Below are 22262 nucleotides of genomic sequence, written 5' to 3'. Positions count from 1 at the left end.
ATCAATGGATTCCTTTTTGTTAAATAGATAGCTAAAATCCATAAGCACAATAAAAAAGACTGCTGCAAAATCAGGCTTAAAAAAGAATTCCACTTTATAGCCTCTGAGGAACTACAGGAGTCTTTAGATTGCTTGAGAATCCCAATGCCTCTTTTTCAAGGACAAACTGCCTTCTGTTTTTCTTTTTCCTTAACTGAGGTTTTTTTTAGTCTGGGGAGAGGAAATCCCGGGGCAAAATACCTCTAAAAACCGAAATCAGTCAAAGGGAGAAATAAAGTTTAAAACCCATTTATTGCTTACAAACTGCAGTCCAGCGCCTTCTCTCTCTCCCCTGCTCCGGAAGGGGCAAGCCAGCAGCCAGCCCCTCGCCTTAAACTCTCAGGTTCAGACAGGCCCTTGGTTGCCCAAATAATTACCCACTGACATGGAGATGAACTTCTCTCCACCCTGAGGATATGTAAATGCACTAAAGCCAGGCAAGATACTCTGGAAATGTTACAATTTTACCCACAGGTCTCTATTTCCACTTTCCTGGTAGTTTTTACTGAAAGCCCCTATCCTAAGGCAGAAAATTAAATAAATACAGCCTGACTGTGAAGTGCAATGAAAGCTCCTAGGGCCTCTGCCCAGCCCATTGGAGCATTACATACAGCCAGTAAAGCAAAACTCATTCAAATTGTCATTTTTGATTGTCATTAAGCAGATTCCCTTCACTTGAGTAAACACTTTTACAAGCCTATGGATCTATGATCTTTGGTATCTTGGAATCTCTTTAAACATGTTAGTCAACACACCAAGAGGCAAATAATGGAAAACACTCTGAAGATGTAACTAATTAATCTAAATTATATTTCTGAGGCAGGAGAAAATGGCATATAACATTTCTTTAGCTATTAGAAAAAAACAAAAAGAGCAAAAAACATATATGAACATCCAATACTTCCTTTTGCAACAAGATATACATTAGATTAAGTAAGTCCTGGAGACCTCTTTTTAATATAGTCCCACCCATCTTTTCAAATTGGGGCTAACCCACATGAGAGTATTAATAGTCATAGGATAAATGTAGTACATCTCCCTGCTGGTTACTACTACTTCAAAATAAGTAATTTAAGACAATTTATAATTTTATTTTTATTGCTGACAAATGGTGATTTTCTTATTATATACAATCTTATATTAGCTTAAAGTATACAACAGAGGTTCAACATTTACCCATATTACTTATCCTCACCCCTACTAGTACAGCTACTATCTAAGACATTTTAATTTAAACCATAGGGGGATTATTATGGAGCAGAAAACAAAATTCACAATCATTTAAAAAGTAAAACATGAAACTGGAAAGAAATTACAAGTTATCAGTAGTTCCAGACACACAAACAGAAATCCAGAGGGAATGCATATACTTTCCTCATGGAAAATTAGTACCATATTGCTTATATAGACCTGATGCTTCAAACTGCTTCACCTTAATCTTTTAATTGCTTCCCACAATACTTGCTGCTGGTACTGTTGTCCTACCTGGAAAGTCATTTTTGTCTATTCAAATCCTACTCAGCTTTTACACCACCTCAGCTCTAGATTTATCAGACTGTCAAGAATTAAAAATAAGAATGATAAATCTAGGCAAAACAAAGTAGCATTTAGCATGGTAACCACTCCCACTGAAAACAATTATAAAATTAATGGGCTTTACCCCTGAGGACACTTTCCAGAAAAGAGTAAAGAAAAAGCCCAAGCAGAAAACAGCAGGATACTGAGCTAAGGGGGAGACAAGACTTCTAGGTTATTCAAGTAGTTGGAACTCAAGAAGCACAAGAGAGAGGGGAGAACCATGGAGAAGTAAGCCCTCGTATCTGCAAATATAACCCTCCTTCACTTATTAACTGGCTCCTAAACTGTACATCTACAGAGTAAGACTCCAAAAAACTTAGCAGAAAACAGCAGTTGGGAGGCTGAAGAGCTGAGAAAAGATTATAGCAGGTCTGCAGAGCTAAGAATAGTTGAAATTAAACCCAATAAAAGCAGATGGCACTTGGTAAAGACCTGAACTTTCAGTTGAGATTCCAAGGGGGTCATACCCTAGAAGTAAGAGCCACACCCCAGGAAAAAAGACCCCTTTATGTAAGAAAGGGCAAACCAAAATAGATCAGCCCTAACAAAGAGGGGCCTAAAACCAATCCTCAACAGAATCAGTTTAATCCCTGCTAGTACTACCTGCCCCCCTAAAGGGAAATTCAGCCCTCTCCAGAAGAACTGCACCTAGTCTTTAAACTTTTCCTCCACAATGTGCAGAATACAATAAAAATTTATGGGCAATGCCCTCCCCCCTCCCCCACCCCCCAAAAAAACTGACTGAAAGCCAAGGGGGACAAAACCAAACAGATCCACCATGACTCATATTGGTTATTATCAGGCAAGGACTTTGATACATTTGAGGAAATAAATAAAAAGGTGGAGAAGTTCAGCAAAGTCTTAGAATTCATTTAAAAAATTAAAAAGTCATGGAGATTGAGAACTATAAAATAACATAGGCAAATTAAGAACTCAACAGATGAATTTACTATCAAATTAGTGAGCTAGAAGACAGGTTAGCACAAAGTCAGACTGATGCATAAAAGGATAAAAATACAAATAACGTGAGCAACATGTGGGACATGGCAAAAAGATCTAACACACAGGTAAAAGAGTCTCAGAATAAGAGAAAAGAGAATGCAACAGAAGCAATATTTGAAGAAATACTGGCTGGACAATGTCCCCCAAATGAAGAAAAATATAAAACTGTGTGAATTCAGGAAGTTTATGAACAACAAATAAATAAAAACACAACTATGCACATCATAGTCATGCTGGTGAAAACCAAAGATAAAAAGAAAATCTTAAAAGCAGCTAGAGAAAAAAGACATTAACATACAGGGGGACAAAAATAAGAATGAAGGTGGTCTTTTTGTCAGAAACTATGAAAATCAGAAGTTAATGAGATAAAGTGCTGGAAAAAAAAGATCTACCTAAAATTCTCTAGTCAGTAAAAATATCCTTGAAAAATAAAGGTGAAATAAGAACATTTTCAGATAAATGAAAATGGTGACATTTATTATCAGCAAAACTATACTGCAGAAATACGAAAAGAATACCCTTTAAACTAACGTGGCATACCCCATGGAAATTTGGTGTAAAGATTGAAAAAGAAGAAGTAAATAACTATTTGTAGAGAGTATGATTATGTATATAGAAAATGCTAAGGAATATCCCCTTCCTTTTTCCTCCAATAAAATACCAGAATAAGTGAATTTTAGCAGGATCATAGGATAATACCAAGTCAGTATTTAAATCTTCCTTCTCTCATCATTTCTCTTCACCACTGTACTAGAGCTTATCATTAGGTCAATAAAACATGAAAAAAAAGAAACCTTGAAAAGGAGTAATTGTCATTATCAATAACATGCTGTATACATAAAAACCCAAACGGATCTCCAAGTAACTAATGGAATTATTAAGTAAATTTGGCAAGGTCAGAATTAAAAATCAATTACATTTCTTTGTACTAGAACAAGTTGGGAAATACAATTTAAAATAACCATTTCTATAGTATCATAATGCATCATATACAGGATTAAATCTAATGAACTATGTCAAGATCACTACACTGAAAACAAAACAATGGTAAGAGAAATTAAAATATCTAAATAAATAGAGATACAACATGCTCATATTGACTCAATATTGTCAGCTTTCCCCAAATTGAACTACAGATCAAAATCCCAGCAGGAGTTTTTGTGGAACTTGAAAAATGATTCCAAATGTATATGTATATTCCATTTTTGCTAAGACAGCCCCCAAAAAGAAAACAGTTGGAGGCTTTATTATAAACCTACAGTAATTAAGGTAGTGAAGTATGGACACAAACAAAAATAAAATGACTAATCAAAGAGTCCGGAAGCTGGTCTACTTCCACCTCTTATTTCCCTACATTATAGTTACTTCTTTAGACGTTACACTTTGCAAAGATTTGCTTTATTCAGTTGAATTCTGCAAGCTCTTTTACTGGCTTGACAGGAAGGTTGGAGGCAGACGGCTAAATGCTTTCCAAAGAAAATTAAAATGTCCATGCTTAGTTCTGTAGGCAATGGAGAGCCACTATTTATGAAGTGCCTAGGCACTGCCTTCAGAGATAATTAGATGTCCCCATACTCATAGTATTCTGCCTATCACAGTATGATGATTCCCACAATTTAAGTGTATGCAAGGTACAGAGGAGAAATGAGGGGAGAGAAGATGGTCAAAAAATCTTCAAGAAGACTAAATTTGAGCTAAGTTTTAAATGAAGTGTCTACAAAGCAATTATAGGGGATATTCCAACAATAGGGACAGCATGTGCAAAAACACAAATATATGGAAACTATAAGAAGTGGAATTACTGTTGAAGATAAAATGCAAGAGTGCTACAGGGAGGAAATGGAGTTAGAAAAGCAGAAAGCGGTCCTATCACAAAGGTCCCTGAACACCAAAAATCTTGAACTTCCCCTCCTAAATCGTAGCTTTTGGGGTTCAGCAAACATTTCATTCCTATTTTGTCTAATAAAAAATTAACTAAAAAAATAAAATCATGAGATACATTTAAATGCGTTATATACCAAATGTTAAGTATTTTGGAGACGTCCAAAGCATTAATTTGTGCTAGATTAAAACAGACCTTCAGAAGATAGCTTTTTCTGCCGTCTGAGTGAATATAATTCAATTCCTTGTAGCTGTGTCATTGGTAAGGGAAGTTACAGCTTTGCACCTGTCCTTTTGGGATTCTGACCTGTATACATTCATTCACAGAAAATCGTAGAAGCAAATTCACTGTTTTAGCAAAGGCATACTCCTCTAATGCTTTTGCTAATTAACCTAAGAGTTAAATGGGCAACTGCTGAGTCCTGATACTGTCAGGGCTGTGTTAATACAGTTGTTATAAATTTTAAGGGGCTTCTTGTCTTATACATTTGTGATGAGGAATACAAGTTATTGTCGGATGTTATCAGTGACTCAACTCTTAAAAAATAATTTCCTACTCTCAAGCTTTTGGTTCAGTTTAATTTTTAGAGTTTAATTTTTAGAGTATGGTGAAATGCACCCTGAGAAAGCCGAACAAGTTACTGTTTACAAACAGTAGCCCATGCAAATTGAGATACTAAAGCAAAACACTGAAATAAAGTGAGAAAGATTGCTCCTTCATCTACTCCCAATTTCAAATCCGAATTCGAGTCAAACTTCATAGTGATTAATTTCTTTTAATCCCGTGTACGAGTCTATTTGTGTAGTTCCCAGGTTTAGTTTTAAGTTGAAAAAATAATGGTTTAATGGAGGAGAGCCACAAGTGTGATCATACTAATGTTTTAGAGACAGAGGCCGCAAGCCGGGTTACCACACAGGAGGAGGCGACGAGAAAAGCTGGAAGTGGGGAGCAGCGACCCCCCCGACTCTGCGGACAAAGTTACAGGAGGCTACAAACACAAGCCGTCCAGGAGCCTGACCACGAGTTTCCGACCCCCCTATGGCGGAACCCGCACGCAGGGACTCATGTCTCGGAACCCGACCCGACGCTTCCCCCCTTCCTCCGACGAGCGAAACTCGCCGGTCTGAGGTAAGGTACCGGAATAAAGGCCAACCCCGCAGGGACTTAAGGAGCTTACTAATTTCTCCGGGATGCACGCCGCACAACGATTCTCAGAACTTCAACTCGAAACGGTCACGCGGGCCCCGCCCCTTTCCCGTCATGCTCTGCGGCCGAGCGTGCGCAACGCAGCCGGCCAGGCGCGGCACTTTTCTCCGTCGGGAGGGGGGCAGGCTGGAGCTCCGAGAACCGCCTGGGGCCTTATGCTTGAAGGTATATCCAGAAGGCAGCAAATTTTGGGCGCTTGAAAGTTGGGGCTGCGTCGGGATTGACTCTGAGCTCAGGCGGGGCAGGGAGAGTTCCTGGATTTGAGAGATGGCTCTTCTGGCAACTTTTGTAAATCCCTATTTCTTCATCCTTGAAATGGGGCAATTATAGTGCCCACATCATAGGCTTATGAAGATTAGAAGGGCAGTAATAGTAAAGAGCCAGATACAGAGTAAATTCCCAGTAAAAGGAATTATTTGCAGAGATAGGGGGTTCAGGCTTTTTCCATTTGGGGGTGCTCTTAGTATATTAAAATTAAAATAACCCCAAAACAGTATAGCAAAAATCACTGTTTTTTAAATGCTACTTCACTATTTAACACTTTCAACACCTAAGAAAGTATAACATCAAATAATTGTGCTATTCCTAAAGCCATAAAAAGATTTTAAAAGATCAGAGACACTCCCTCCTTTATAACTGCAGGAAAGAAAGAATGGTAGGTATAATTGCAGAAAAGTTTGTGAATTTGGTGCCAGGAACTGAGGAAGTTCTTATTTAATAGCTTATATAGTATTTTCTCTGTGAAATAAGAGGTCAGATCATACGCTGTGAGTGAGGTGATATGGTCAGAGATTTGAAGTGAAAGAAACGCTAAATAGTCAATGTGAAGAATGTGAGAGAACTGACAAGAGGCATGACAGGATTTCTGGACAATACCTTTAGCCCAGTTGAGACTGAGGACCTTGGATTTATATTTGAGTCAGCTTGGTAGGCTCTATGATTTTTGCCAAGAATAAACAGACTAGGTGTGAACACGGAGAAGTTGATTCAGAGATGTTTTTCCAGGTAAGTACAACAGAAGATCTGTTGGAGAGAGCTGAGGATGTTGGCAAGTAACTAGTAGAATATATAGAAACAAGACAAGACAGCAGAAGGTCAATAAATTGGATAAAAAAGACTAATCAAGGAACCAGAGGTCTTTATAAAATGGAAGTATAGCTTTAGAGGTAGAAATTGGATGAGGAAACAGAAAAGTAGAAGACTGTTATCATAAAGTGGGATATCTGAATATATTACTTCAGAAATGGAGCAATTTTAGACCATCCAAGGATCCAATATGTGGCCATCAGAAGGTGAAGCTCAAGTGGAATGGGGAAAAGTTCACTGAAAATGGGAAGCTGAATAAACTGAGAGACCAGGATGTTAGAAGTGTTCATGAGGAAGGTGAAATCATGGCAGAAGAGGAAAACAGTGAGCCAGCAGCTAGATTCTTCAGTGAGGTGTTGAAGAGTGACTAGGAGATGAGCTGATGCCAGCAGTAAGGAGGGATAGTCTAATCCTAATGATATAAACTTTAAAGGAACATGAATTCTTACATAAAAGCAACATGGAGAACATGGGTAACATAGACCCAACTTCAGATCCTAAGGCAGACCGCACAGGAGAGTGGGCATCCTCTGCTTAAGAGAGCTGCTGGTGAAGTAGTTGTTAGAAATAAACACAGGCAGGAAATCATGGAAGAGTATGTTGAAATGAAAAAAGGATAGGAATTGCATCTACACAATATTCAGGTCCAGACTGTAACTCTATCACAACCGGGAGAAGCTAGGAAAACTGCTTACCAAATCTCTGAGCCCTGTACTTTAAACAGCATTTCTCTGGCTCTTTCCTTAATAATGTTGACCTCTAGATATTTATAATAAAGTGAGGAGACGATTTTTCCCCACTTTTGTGTCAAACTCTATTAGGTGCCAAGTTACCATAAAAATATCAGAAATTTCAGTTAAAAACTGGTATTTCAGGTTTTGATTATTGCTTTTTCTGGTGTCTTCTTGAGACTTCATCCTTCCCCTGTTTCTCTTTCCCTAATCCTAGACAGGATGCCATTTAAGCTGAAGTTGAATAAAATCCAAATGATAGACACTGTACTCTGTTCAGTCGCTTTTCCTCTGTCCCTGAGACTTCATTACTCCACCAGATTTGTTTTGATGGTTTATATTTTCCCTTCATATCAGTTCTATCCCAGAAGTCCCTTGGCAAACAGATTTCTTAGCCGTTCTATCAATTAAGTAGGCCTGGAAGATATATCTAGATCCTATGCATGGGGACATTTTAGGCTTAATTTGAGTTCCCCACATTGTGAAAAAACTTGGAATTAGATGGATGTAAACTTCCCATGATACTTGGTTACAAACATCTAGTTAATTACATAGTACTCTATTATGTCAGGTATGTAGCAAGTGCACAGGTTGGGTTAACTTGTCTTTCCTCTGTGCTCCCAGAGTATTCATTCTGTAATATTCATCACATCAGAGATTAACTATCTCTTTGGTTGTCTGTACTTCTTTTCAAAAAGTGTATGTGCCACATGAAAAGATGCTCCACATTGCTAGTCATCAGAGAAATGCAAATTAAAACCACAATGAGATATCACCTCACACCAGTAAGGATCGCCACCATCTAAAAGACAAATAACAAATGTTGGCGAGGTTGTGGAGAAAGGGGAACCCTCCTACACTGCTGGTGGGAATGTAAACTAGTTCAACCATTGTGGAAAGCAGTATGGAGGTTCCTCAAAAAGCTCAAAATAGACATACCATTTGACCCAGGAATTTCACTTCTAGGAATTTACCCCAAGAATACAGCAGCCCATTTTGAAAAAGACAGATGCACCCCTATGTTTATTGCAGCACTATTTACAGTAGCCAAGAAATGGAAGCAACCTAAGTGTCCATCAGTAGATGAATGGATAAAGATGTGGTACATATACACAATGGAATATTATTCAGCCATAAGAAGAAAACAGATCCTACCATTCGCAACAACATGGATGGAGCTAGAGGGCATTATGCTCAGCAAAATAAGCCAGGTGGAGAAAGATAAGTATCAAATGATTTCACTCATCTGTGGAGTATAAGAACAAAGCAAAAACTGAAGGAACACAAGAGCAGCAGACTCACAGAACCCAAGAATGGACTGACAGTTACCAAAGGGAAAGGGGCCGTGGAGGATGGGTGGGAAGGGAGGGATAAGGGGGGGAAAAAGGCATTACGATTAGCACACATACTGTAGGGGCGGTGGCATGGGGAAGGCAGTGTAACACAGAGAAGACAAGTAGTGATTCTGTAGCATCTTACTATGATGATGGACAGTGACTGTAATGGGATATGTGGTAGGGACTTGATAATGGGGGGAGTCTAGTGACCATAATGTTGCTCATGTAATTGTACATTAATGATACCAAAAAAAAAAGGTATACACATTGATTAACTTAATGCCCTTCAACAATTTATGTTAGAATTACAAATTTAATATGGTGATACTTTTGAATTTTTCATATGCCTTAAGCAACAGTAAAGCTTCCACAAAGAGAAAGATTACAAAATTGACTAATTTATATCTAAATCTATTCAATTCCACAAGTTAAATATTGCTGCATAATTTTTGCAGCTTTTATTCTTCTTAAGATTATACCTATATTTATTTTGATATCTTGAGGTTTCAGTAATATTATTTCAATTCTTTTCTATGATTTCAGAAATCTTGCCAAATCCATTAAAAAAATACAATTTTAGGTCCACTGAGTTTCCAAGGTCAGTGATATCAATGAATTCTTTCTTAGTTGGAATATAAGACCTAGTTTTGCTTTCCAAGGTAATAGAGACTGTTAATTTAAAACCCTTTATTATAACATTTTTTTAATATCACGGGACTTAAAAGTCTCTGTCCTTCTTACTGTTTTTAATTTTCAAAACTTACTGTTTATCCTGGAAATGACATAAGTTCTAAGTTTTGCATGAACAATAAATAGTTTCTAAACAATCATCCTGCCATTACATAACATTGATCTGCTTAAAAACTTACATATTTCTTTTTTTCTTTTTCTTTTTTTGTTTTGTTATCATTATTCCACAATTACATGAAGAAAATTATGTTTACTAGCCTCCCCCATTCACCATGTCCCCCCCCACCCCATTATAGTCACTGTCCATCAGTGTAGTAAGATGCTGTAGAATCACTACTTGTCTTCTCTGTGTTGTACAGCCCTCCCCATGCCCCCCACCCACATTATACATGCTAATCGTAATGCCCCCTTTCTTTTTTCACGCCCTTATCCCTCCCTTCCCACCCATCCTCCCTAGTCCCTTTCCCTTTGGTAACTATTAGTCCATTCTTGGGTTCTGTGATTCTACTGCTGTTTTGTTCCTTCAGTTTTTCTTTGTTCTTATACTCCACAGATGAGTGAAATCATTTGGTACTTGTCTTTCTCCGCCTGGCTTATTTCGCTGAGCATAATACCCTCTAGCTCCATCCATGTTGTTGCAAATGGTAGGATTTGTTTTCTTATGGCTGTATAATATTCCATTGTGTATATGTACCACATCTTCTTCATCCATTCATCTACTGATGGACACTTAGGTTGCTTCCATTTCTTGGCTACTGTAAATAGTGCTGCGATAAACATAGGGGTGCATCTGTCTTTTTCAATCTGGGCTGCTGTATTCTTAGGGTAAATTCCTAGAAGTGAAATTCCTGGGTCAAATGGTAAGTCTATTTTGAGCTTTTTGAGGAACCTCCATACTGCTTTCCACAATGGTTGAACTAGTTTAAATTCCCTCCAGCAGTGTAGGAGGGTTCTCTTTTCTCCACAACCTCGCCAACATTTGTTGTTTGTCTTTTGGATGGTGGCGATCCTTACTGGTGTGAGGTGATATCTCATTGTGGTTTTAATTTGCATTTCACTGATAACTAGCAGTGTGGAGCATCTTTTCATGTGTCTGTTGGCCATTTGAAATTCTTCTTTGGAGAACTGTCTGTTCAGCTCCTCTGCCCATTTTTTAATTGGATTATTTGCTTTTTGTTTGTTGAGGTGTATGAGCTCTTTATATATTTGGGATGTCAATCCTTTATTGGATCTGTCATTTATAAACATATTCTCCCATACTGTAGGGTACCTTTCTGTTCTATTGATGGTGTCCTTTGCTGTACAGAAACTTTTCAGCTTAATATAGTCCCACTTGTTCATTTTTGCTTTTGTTTCCCTTGCCCAGGGATATATGTTCATGAAGAAGTCACTCTTGTTTATTTCCAAGAGATTTTTTCCTAAGAGTTTTATGGTTTCATGACTTACATTCAGGTCTTTGATCCATTTCGAATTTACTTTTGTGTATGGAGTTAGACAGTGATCCAGTTTCATTTTCTTACATGTAGCTGTCCAGTTTTGCCAGCATCATCTGTTGAAGACATTGTCATTTACCCATTGTATGTCCATGGCTCCTTTATCACATATTAATTGACCATATATGCTTGGGTTAATGTCTGGAGTCTCTATTCTCTTCGACTGGTCTGTGGCTCTGTTCTTGTGACAGTACCAAATTGTCTTGATTACTGTGGCTTTGTTGTAGAGCTTGAAGTTGGGGAGCAAGATCCCCCCCATTTTATTCTTCCTATCAGGATTGCTTTGGCTATTCAGGGTCTTTGGTGTTTCCATGTGAATTTTTGAAGTATTTGTTCCAGTTCGTTGAAGAATGTTGCTGTTAATTTGATAGGGATTGCATCAAATCTGTATATTGCTTTGGGCAGGATGGCCATTTTGACGATATTAATTTTTCCTAACCAAGAGCATGGGATGATTTTCCATTTGTTAGTGACCTCTTTAATTTCTCTTAAGAGTGTCTTATAGTTTTCAGGGTATAGGTCTTTCACTTCCTTGGTTAGGTTTATTCCTAGGGATTTTATTCTTTTTGATGCAATTGTGAATGGAATTGTATTCCTGATTTCTCTTTCTATTAGTGCATTGTTAGTGTATAGGAAAGCCACAGATTTCTGTGTGTCAATTTTGTATCCTGCAACTTTGCTGTATTCCGATATCAGTTCTAGTAGTTTTGGAGTGGAGTCTTTAGGGTTTTTTATGTACAATATCATGTCATCTGCAAATAGTGACAGTTTAACTTCTTTACCAATGTGGATTCCTTGTATTTCTTTGTTTTGTCTAATTGCTGTGGCTAGGACCTCCAGTACTATGTTGAATAACAGTGGGGAGAGTGGGCATCCCTGTCTTCTTCCCAATCTCAGAGAAAAAGCCTTCAGCTTCTGAGTGTTCATTATGATGTTGGCTGTGGGATTATCATACATGACCTTTATTATGTTGAGGTACTTGCCCTCTATACCCATTTTGTTGAGAGTTTCTATCATGAATGGATGCTAAATTTTATTGCATGCTTTTTCAGCATCTATGGAGATGATCATGTGGTTTTTGTCTTTTTGTTGATGTGGTGGATGATGTTGATCGATTTTCGAATGTTGTACCATCCTTGCATCCCCGGGATGAATCCCACTTAGTCATGGTATATGATCCTTTTGATGCATTTTTGAATTCGGTTTGCTAGTATTTTGTTGAACATTTTTGCATCTACATTCATCAGGGATATAGGTCTGTAATTTTCTTTTTTGGTGGGGTCTTTGCCTGGTTTTGGTATTAGGGTGATGTTGGCTTCATAGAATGTGTTTGGGAGTATTCCCTCCTCTTCTATTTTTGGGAAAACTTTAAGGAGAATGGGTACTATGTCTTCTCTGTATGTCTGATAAAATTCAGAGGTAAATCCATCTGGCCTGGGTTTTTTTTTTTCCTGGGTAGGTATTTGATTACTGCTTCAATTTTGTTGCTGGTAATTGGTTTGTTTAGATATTGTATTTCTTCCTTGGTCAGTCTTAGAAGGTTGTATTTTTGTAGGAAGTTGTCCATTTCTTCTAGGTTTTCCAGCTTGTTCGCATATAGGTTTTTATAGTATTCTCTAATAATTCTTTGTATTTCTCTGGGGTCCATTATGACTTTTCTTTTCTCGTTTCTGATTCTGTTGATGTGTGTTGATTCTCTTTTTCTCTTACTAAGTCTGGCTAGAGGCTTATCTATTTTGTTTATTTTCTCAAAGGACCAATTCTTGGTTTCATTGATTTTTTTCCTATTGTTTTATTCTTCTCAATTTTATTTATTTCTTCTCTGATCTTTATTATGTCCCTCCTTCTGCTGACTTAGGCCTCATTTGTTCTTCTTTTTCCAATTTCGGTAACTGTGATGTTAGACAATTCATTTGGGATTGTTCTTCCTTCTTTAAGTATGCCTGGATTTCTATGTACTTTCCTCTTAAGACTGGTTTCGCTGCATCCCACAGAAGTTGGGGCTTTGTGTTTTTGTAATTTGTTTCCATATATTGCTTGATCTGTATTTTAATTTGGTCATTGAACCTTTGATTATTTAGAAGCGTTTTGTTAAGCCTCCATGTGTTTGTGGGCCTTTTTGCCTTCTTTGTACAATTTATTTCTAGTTTTATACCTTTGTGGTCTGAAAAATTGGTTGGTAGAATTTCAGTCTTTTTGAACTTACTGAGGGTCTTTTTGTGGCCTAGTATGTGGTCTATTATGGAGAATGTTCCATGTGTACTTGGGAAGAATGTGTTTCCTGTTGCTTTTGTATGTAGAGTTCTATAGATGTTTATTAGGTCCATCTGTTCTAGTGTGTTGTTCAGTGCCTCTGTGTCCTTACTTATTTTCTGTCTGGTGGATCTATCCTTTGGAGTGAGTGGTGTGTTGAAGTCTCCTAAAATAAATGCATTGCATTCTATTTCCTCCTTTAGTTCTGTTGGTACTTGTTTCACATATGCTGGTGCTCCTGTGTTGGGTGCATATACATTTATAATGGTTATATTCTCTTGTTGGACTGACCCCTTTATCATTATGCAATGTCCTTTATCTCTTGTTACTTTCTTTGTTTTGAAGTCTATTTTGTCTGATACTAGTACTGCCACACCTGCTTTTTTTCCCCTGTTGTTTGCATGAAATATCTTTTTCCATCCCTTGACTCTTAGTCTGTGCATGTCTTTGGGTTTGAGGTGGGTCTCTTGTAAGCAGCATATAGATAGGTCTTGCTTTTGTATCCATTCTATTACTCTGTGTCTTTTGATTTGTGCATTCAGTCTATTTACATTTAGGGTGATTATTGAAAGATATGCATTTATTGCCATTGCAGGCTTTAGATTCATGGTTACCGAAGGATGAAGGTTAGCTTCTTTAGTATCTTACTATTTAACGTAAGTCACTTATTGAGGTATTAGAAACACTGTCTGGTGATTCTTTATTTCTCTCCCTTCTTATTCCTCCTCCTCCATTCTTTATATGTTGGGTGTTTTATTCTGTGCTCTTTTGTGTTTACTTTAACTGCTTTTGTGGGTAGTTGATTTTATTTTTTGCCTTTAGTTAGTATTTGGTTGGTCTGCTTTCTTTCTGTGATTTTATTTTCTCTGGTGACATCTGTTTAGTCTTAGGAGTGCTCCCATCTAGAACAGTCCCTGTAAAATACCCTGTAGAGGTGGTTTGTGGGAGGCAAATTCCCTCAACTTTTGCTTGTGTGGGAATTATTTAATCCCTCCTTTATATTTAAGTGGTAATCATGCTGGATACAGTATTCTTGGTTCAAGGCCCTTCTGTTTCATTGCATTAAATATATCCTGCCATTCTCTTCTGTCCTGTAAGGTTTCTGTTGAGAAGTCTGATGATAGCCTGATGGGTTTTCCTTTGTAGGTGACCTTTTTCCTCTCTCTGTCTTTAAAACTCTGTCCTTGTCCTTGATCTTTGCCATTTTAATTATTATGTATCTTGGTGTTGTCCTCCGTGGGTCCCTTCAATTGGGAGTTCTGTGTACTTCCGTGGTCTGAACGATTATTTCCTCCCTCAGTTTGGGGAAGTTTTCAGCAATTATTTCTTCAAATACACTTTCTATCCATTTTTATTTCTCTCCTTCTTCTGGTAACCCTATAATGCAGATATTGTTCCTTTTGGATTGGTCACACAGTTCTCTTAATATTGTTTCATTCCTGGAGATCCTTTTATCTCTTTCTGCATCAGCTTCTCTGTGTTCCTGTTCTCTGATTTCTATTCCATTAATGGCCTCTTGCTCCTCATCCAGTCTGCTCTTACGTCCTTCCAGAGATTGTTTCATTTCTGTCATCTTCTTCTGGACTTCATCCCTTAGCTCTTGCATATTTCTCTGAATATCCATCAGCATGGTTATTTATGACCTTTATTTTGAATTCTTTTTCAGGAAGATTGGTTAGGTCTATCTCTTTCTCAGGGGTTGACTCTGTAATTTTTGTTTGGATCAAATTCTTCTGCCTTTTCATGGCGAGAGAGGTAGTTTTGGGGAGCTGGTGCCTGTGTCAGCTGGGAGAATGTCCCTTGTTGCTAGTTTGTGGCCTTCCTCTCTTGGTCTTAGTGGCTTGTGCTGGGCAGCTGTGTGCAGACGGGGTGTCTGATTTTTGCCCGGCCGCTGTGGAAGAAGTTCTGCCCAGTTGCTGTGGGCATGGTCACTGCCGCTATGGCAGAGTCACGGTGGAGGGGGAATGGGCGGGAGGCTGTTTATCACCATGAGGGACCTCCGAGCTGTGCTGCTGCCCAGGGGGTTAGGGCACCCAGAGTTCCCTGGGAATCCCAGTTAATGGGCTGATTGCACCGTGATACTTCTGTCCAGCTGTGAGGCCCCTGTCCCTTTAAGATTTTCAAAGTGCACTCGCTTTTCTTTTGTTCCAGGGGTGCCGGCTGCAGTGACCAGACCTGCTCACAGGTCTTACTGTCCTGTTTCCCTAGTATCCAGCACACCACGCACTGTGTGTCTGTGCTCCCGGTGTGGATGGCTAGGGTTGGGTATTTAGCAGTCCTGGGATCCCTCTCCCTCCCCGCTCCAACTCCTTTCCTCCCTCTGGGAAGTGGGGTGAGGGGTGCTAAGCTCACATCGGGCCGCAGCTTATATCTTACCCCCTTCGCGAGGCGCTGGGTTCTCACAGGTTTAGATGTAGTCTGGCTGTTGTCCTGTGTCTTCTGGTCTCCCTTTTAGGAATAGTTGTATTTGTTGTATTTTCAAAAATATATATGGTTTTGGGAGGAGATTTCTGCTGCTCTACTCATGCTCCCACCTTGGCTCCACCCCCATGGGGTCTTGTTTTTTTTATCCGTTCTGTAACTGTATGTCTTTTGATTGGTGCATTCAGTCCATTTACATTTAGGGTGATCATTGATAGATATGTACTTATTGCCATTGCAGGGTTTAGATCCATGGTTACCAAAGGTTCAAGGGCAGCTTCTTTACTATCTAACAGTCTAACTTAACTCGCTTATTATGCTATTTCAAACACAATCTAAAGGATTTTTTTCTCCCTTCTTTTTCTTCCTCCTACATTCTTTAAATATTAGTTGTCATCTTCTGTACTCTGGTGTATCCCTTAACTGACTATGGGGGTAAGTGATTTAATTTTGCATTTCCTTAGTAATTAATTGGTCTATTTCCTTTACTGTGGTTTTATTTCCTCCAGTGACAGCTCTTTCGCCTTAGGAGCACTTCCATCTGTAGCAGTCCCTTTACAATACACTGTAGAGATGGTTTGTGAGAGGTAAATTCCCTCAACTTTTGCTTATCTGCAAGTTGTTTAATCCCTCCTTCAAATTTAAATGATAATCTTGCTGAGTAGAGTATTCTTGGTTTGAGGCCCTTGTGTTCCACTCCCTTCTGTCCTCTAAGGTTTCTGCTGAGAAGTCTGATGATAGCCTGATAGGTTTTCCTTTGTATTTGATCTTTTTTCTCTCTCTGGCTGCTTTTAATACTCTGTCCTTTTCCTTGATCTTTGCCATTTTAATTACTATATGTCTTGGTGTCATCTTCCTTGGGTTCCTTGTGTTGGGAGATCTGTGTACTTCCATGGCCTGAGGGACTATTTTCTTCCCCAGATTGTGGACATTTTAAGCAATTATTTCCTCAAAGACAGTTAATAACCCTTTCTCTCTCTTTTCTTCTTGTACCCCTATAATGCGAATATTGTTCCATTTGGATTGGTAACACCGTTCTCTTATTATTTTTTCATTCCAGAGATCCTTTTTTCTCTCTGTGCATCACCTTCTTTGTATTCCTGTATTTTAATTTCTATTTCATTTACTGTCTCCTCTACCTCATCTGATCTGCTTTTCAATCCCTCCATTGTATGTTTCATTTCAGATACTGCATTTTTCAAAGTTGCTATCTCTTTCTGGAAGTCCTCCCTGAGATCTTGAATATTTTTCTGAGGCTCCGTGAGCATGTTTATGACTTATATTTTGCAGTCTTTATCAAGAAGATTGGTGATTTTCTTTTAACTTAGCCCTTTTTCTGGTGTTTGAGGGATTTTGGTTTGTACAAAATTCTTTTGCATTTCATATTTCTAATGAATACTATGGAATAATATCTTTGTGTAGGCAGTGACATCTAATGTCCAGAATTTCTACTCTCTAGAGCTTCCCAGCACCTGGAGTAATGGTGGGGATTGCAGGTGAGCGGTGCCAAATTCTGCTAGGAAGAAAGAGATTTTCCTGCTTTCCAGCTGCAGTGCCTGCCTCCACTGCCAGGGCTAGTCAGCTGAGTGCACAGTGAGGAGCCTCTGCATTATGCCCTTGTAGCTGTCATAGGCAGGGCTGCCCTCCGGCTGGCCTGGCGCAATGGCAGGGGCATCTGGTTTGCAAACCGGTGCCCACTGGGTGGAAGGAGCAGCAGGCTGCATATTGCAGTGGGAGGCCTCAGTGCTGCATTTCCAGCCAGGGGGATGGAGCACCTGAAGCTCCTGAACATTCCCAACCTGCTGGGGAGTGAGTGTGTTGGGATGGTTTTTTGTCCACCTGTCCTTTCTACTGAGCAGCGAGCTCTGTGTAATTAATCCTTGCCCCTTTAGCAGCCCTCTCACTGTTGGACAGTCTTTCAAAGTGCCAGCCTTTCTTTTGTCCCACAGTGGCTGGTTGTGGGTACCTGTTCTCCACAAGTGGCTGGAATCTCAGGCTTAAACAACAATTTGTTACTTCTCATGATTAAGTTTTTGGCTGGACTCAACTGGAGAGTTCTTCTGCCTCACATGGTATCAAGTGGGGTCACTTCTGTGGATGTGTTCAGCTAGGAATTTGCCTGTAATGTCCATGACTGGTTCACAAACATCCCTGGGACCTTGGCAAGGAGGAGCAGGGACTTCTTTCTCTTTCTTGTGGTTTCTCCAGTAGGGTGGCCAGAACTGTTGATAGGGTGGCCCGAAGAGAGCAAATGCAGAATTTGGCAGGTCTCTTAAAGTCTATACCTATAACTGTCATAATGTCACTCCCCTGTAATTTATTGGTCAAAGCAAGTCACAGGCCAGCCCTAATTCACGTGGAGAGGAAACTTAACTGCACATCTTGGGAGAAACCTCATACGCATACAGAGACAGGAGGAATTGTTTGTGCCCATCTTTGTAAACTGTCATAGTTTGCCTTCTGGCCATAATATTTTATATCCCTTCCCAATCCAAAATACACTCACCTGCTCAACCAAAAGTCTCAAACTATTATGGCATTGGATCAAAGTCCAGGAAGTCACCATCTAAGTCAGGCCTAAGGAAGAAAGTCCTCTGGTATAGTTCATTGGATAAAGCTGCTCAGGTGCAACTTTTTCAATCCAGAGACCTGCTAACTAAACAGACAAGTTGTCTGTTCCCTATCCCCTCCCTGACCCCCCACAAATCCAATTTACTTGATGATATAGAGTCAGAGTGACACCATAGGACACTCCTGTTGAAAAGGGGAAGAAGGCACGTAATAGTCATTGATTATAGTAATTCACTACCTTGTTACCTGTTGTCAGATTCTCCTACTCTAAGGAGAAAGGATGTCAATTTGATTGTTTTGTTCTCTGAGAATGATTTCATATATATGTAGGCTTCTTCTGCTCTCTGGGCTTATGACTTTTCCACTGAGAAACCTTTCTTTCCCATATGAAATGGACCATATTTTGAGCTGAGTAGCTTTTCCAGCTTCCAGCTGAGTAGCTTTTCCCATCACAGAAAGTTGGGCACAGAGATCTTTTTCATTTCAAACTGTCATTGCTCCTTGTAGTCAAAGGTTTTGGTTTTGCAAAAATTAATCCCTTAAAAACTTGTGGATATTTTATGCATCTTACTGGGTGTTGCTCTGGGAGGAGGGGGATCTCCTCTGGGGGCAAGTTCTGTATGAATTTGATGAGACTGAATAAAGGCAAGGGCAAGGATTTAGGGGCTTAAATGGGGGGTTATTCCCATGGCAGTAGGTCTCAGCCTCTCCTCAGTCCCCACTCTCCCAAGAAGTGCCCACTACTTCCCCACCCGTAGCACTGGAAGGAGCTCCGTGGGTGGGTCTCTGGTGACTGATGGACTCCTGACCAATTACATACCAGGAACTGAGGGGAGGAGAGAATGGGTGTTTCCTCTTTGCCCCTCCCCTAGGCCAGTACTCTTGTGACTGGCCAGCCACTCCGTCCCTGGTAAACATCCCATAGATGTGAAAAACATTGTATATATATAGTGAGTGCTATTAAGGCCAGGCAGGAATCCTGGTCAGAAATTTTCATTTTCTCCACACTGGGATTCACTCCATGCCTCCCACACCACATCCATACTTCTTTTTGAGACAGAACTCCACTTTGAGTGTCTCAGGTTTCTCCTGGACCATGCTCTCATGTTTCTTAGAAGCCCTTTTCTCTATATGAGAGGGAGTAGGAGGCAGTGTTAACTCCTTTTGAGGTCTTACAGCTGTATTTGAGTTGATCTTGACCTTGAGGCTACATTTTACCTGTAATGTCCTATATTTGATCTTTTTTCTGAGGCCACTTCTTATTTTGATCATATTTTGCTAGCTGGAGAGACTGTCCTGGACTCTTTATAGTTTGTCTAATTTCTGCTTAAAAATGAAATGGTTTCTTCTTTAGCTTATTTAAAAAAAAATATCTTATCATAGGTTGTTAAAATAAATTAGTAGGCACTTTTAATATTGTGCCTGAAAATCTCCAAAGGCAGATCCACAAGTTCATTAAGTGCATTTTCTATCTTCCAAGCTATTACAAGTGGTAGTGCTGCCAAACACTTTGCCATTGCATAACATGTTATGTAATGTATGCTATGTACGGTTAGCCTTTCTCCAGTCTCCAATAAGAATTTTTTCACTGCTCTTCCAGCCCTACTAAAGTCTCCTTGCTGTCTTTCCATATTCTGCCTGCTGCCTGTTTCCAAAGCTGCTATCATAAGTTTTAGATTTTCTTTGTGGCAGTACACAGCTTCTAGGTATCAATTCTGTAACAGTTCTCAATTGATAAATAAACAAAGCACCCCAAAACTTACTAGCTTAAAACAAGAACCATTTTTATTTATTCAAGATTCTACAGTTTGGGCTTAGCTAGGCAATTCTTCTGCTGATCTTGCCTTGGTTCACTCATAAGGCTGCAGGTATCTAGCAACCTGGAGGACCTAAGATGGTTCCAGTCACATGTATGGGCCACTTGGTGCCCATTGTGGGCTACTCTCTGCATGTGATTTCTCATCATACAGTAGTTTAACCCATCTAACCTTGACATATAATGGTGGGACTGTCTCAAGAAAGTGAAAACAGAATTTGCAAGGACTTCTGAGGCCTGTGCTTGGGAATTCACATATCACTTCAGTCACATTCTATCTGTTAAAATAATTCACAAGGCCAACCCAGAAGCAAGGGGTAGGAAATAGCCTCCTCCTTATGAGAGGAGTTGTAAAGAATTTACCATATTTTATCCCTCACAGATAACTGAAAAATTCTAAAGCAAATATGATATTTAATGATTTTATGTTGAAAGCAACATAGCAGGAAGAAGATAAGAGATGTCCAAAATTACCATTTCCATTGAACACATTACTAGAGGATTTAGCTATTGCAATAACACAAAAAAATGAAACAAGTTATATGCTTGGAAAGAGATAAATTTGTCATTATTTTCTATATAGTTGAATACTCAGAATTTAAAGAAAAGTATAAACTGTTAGAATGAATAAATGAATTTAGCAAGGGTGTTGGCTTGAAGACCAACATCCAAGAGTCAATTGCATTTCTGCATTTGTACTGGATATAAACAGTTAGAAAATGAAAACTTACTATTTAAAATACCATAAAACATTAAATATCTAGAATAAATCTAAAGAAGGTGTGAGATATATCTACACTTAAAAACTATAAAACAGTAAGAGAAATTAAGGATGCTTAAATAAATAAAAGATATACCATTTAATGGGTTGGAAGATTCAACGCTATATAATGCAATCTTAGTTTCCTGGGCCTGGTGTTTACGAAGTGCTATGAGCAGAAATTTATTGTCTAAAAGTTCTGGAGTCTTGAAGTCCAAAATCAAGGTATCAGCAGAGCCAGGCTCACTCTGAAACCTTTATGGGATAATCTTTTTTTGCCTCTTTTGGATTCTGTTTTTATCACCAACCCTTGGCATTCCTTGTTGTTCAGCTGCAGCACTTCCATCTCTGCCTCAATCATCACTTGGTATTCTTCCCCCACCTGTTTGTCTCTGCATCTCCTCCTCTTATGAGGATATCAGTCTTACTGGATTAAGGACCAACTGGACTCCAACATAACCTCATTTTAACTAATTACATTTGCAACAACCCTATTTCCAAATAAGCTCACATTCTGAAGGTTACAGCTCCAATGTATCTTTTTGGGGAACACAATTCAACACAATGAATAACAAATATCAATTATCCAAAACAGATCTACATCCTCAGTGCAATACTAAACAAAATTTTTGTCAATTCCAAAATTTATGAGGAAAATTTTGTCACATTTGGCAAGCTGATTCTAAAATGTATATGAATATGCAAAGGACCAAGGAAAGCCAAGATAGTCTTAATGAATGTAATGGGAAGGAGGACTTTTTCTACCAGATACCAAGATTTATTCTAAAGCTGTTAGAGAAATGAAGACAGTGTGATATTCCCACAAGTAGAGACAGAAGGAATAGATTACATAGTACTGAAACAAACCCACACATTTATAGATGACTTATTTATACAAAGGTGACAATACAGATCAGTGGAGGAAAGGACAGACTTCAAAAAGAGCACTTAGTTTAACATTTACATGGAAAAAGATGCAACCTGACTGCTTCATGAGAAAGACACAGTAATAACAGAAGTAAATCAGGAACTTTGGTAGGAGAATATTACTTAACAGGACACAAGAAGCAGTAAGCACTAAGGGTCTTTCATGTTAATAAAAAACACTAATAAAGTGGAAAGGCAGGCCATTGAATGGGCAAAGATATTTTCAATACATATTTTCAACAAAGGACTCATACCAAGATATATTTCTATAAGAAAATTGCAGACAATCCAATACAGAAATGGGTAAGAGATGTGAACAAGTGCTCCATTAGGAGAGAATATCTGGATATCCAAAAACATGAAAATGGGCTTAAGCTCATTAGTAATCTGGGAAGTCCAAATTAAAACCACAATGAGATACCACTAGACCCCCATGAGAAGGGTTAAAATTAAAAAGATGTATAGTAGTA

At 38.9% G+C, this 22262-nt stretch overlaps 1 protein-coding gene across 3 annotated transcripts in view; it reads right to left on the bottom strand.

Annotated features, from left to right (window-relative positions):
• ZMYM1 (zinc finger MYM-type containing 1) overlaps positions 1-22262 on the bottom strand; it is a 39038-nt gene that overhangs the window by 15983 nt on the left and 793 nt on the right. The window contains exon 1 of one of the 3 annotated variants that reach the window (XM_036911958.2): positions 5679-5749. The exons of the other annotated variants lie outside the window; for them this stretch is intronic. The gene's annotated coding sequence lies outside the window, so the exon portion shown is untranslated. Of the gene's footprint in view, positions 1-5678; positions 5750-22262 lie in introns of those variants that run through there. 3 annotated transcript variants of the gene reach the window in all.

Source organism: Manis pentadactyla, chromosome 4, assembly GCF_030020395.1.
Source record: "Manis pentadactyla isolate mManPen7 chromosome 4, mManPen7.hap1, whole genome shotgun sequence".
NCBI classification, from domain to species: Eukaryota; Metazoa; Chordata; class Mammalia; order Pholidota; family Manidae; genus Manis; species Manis pentadactyla.
Note: the sequence above shows the minus strand (reverse complement) of the source record. Positions and strands in the feature narration are given on the sequence as shown.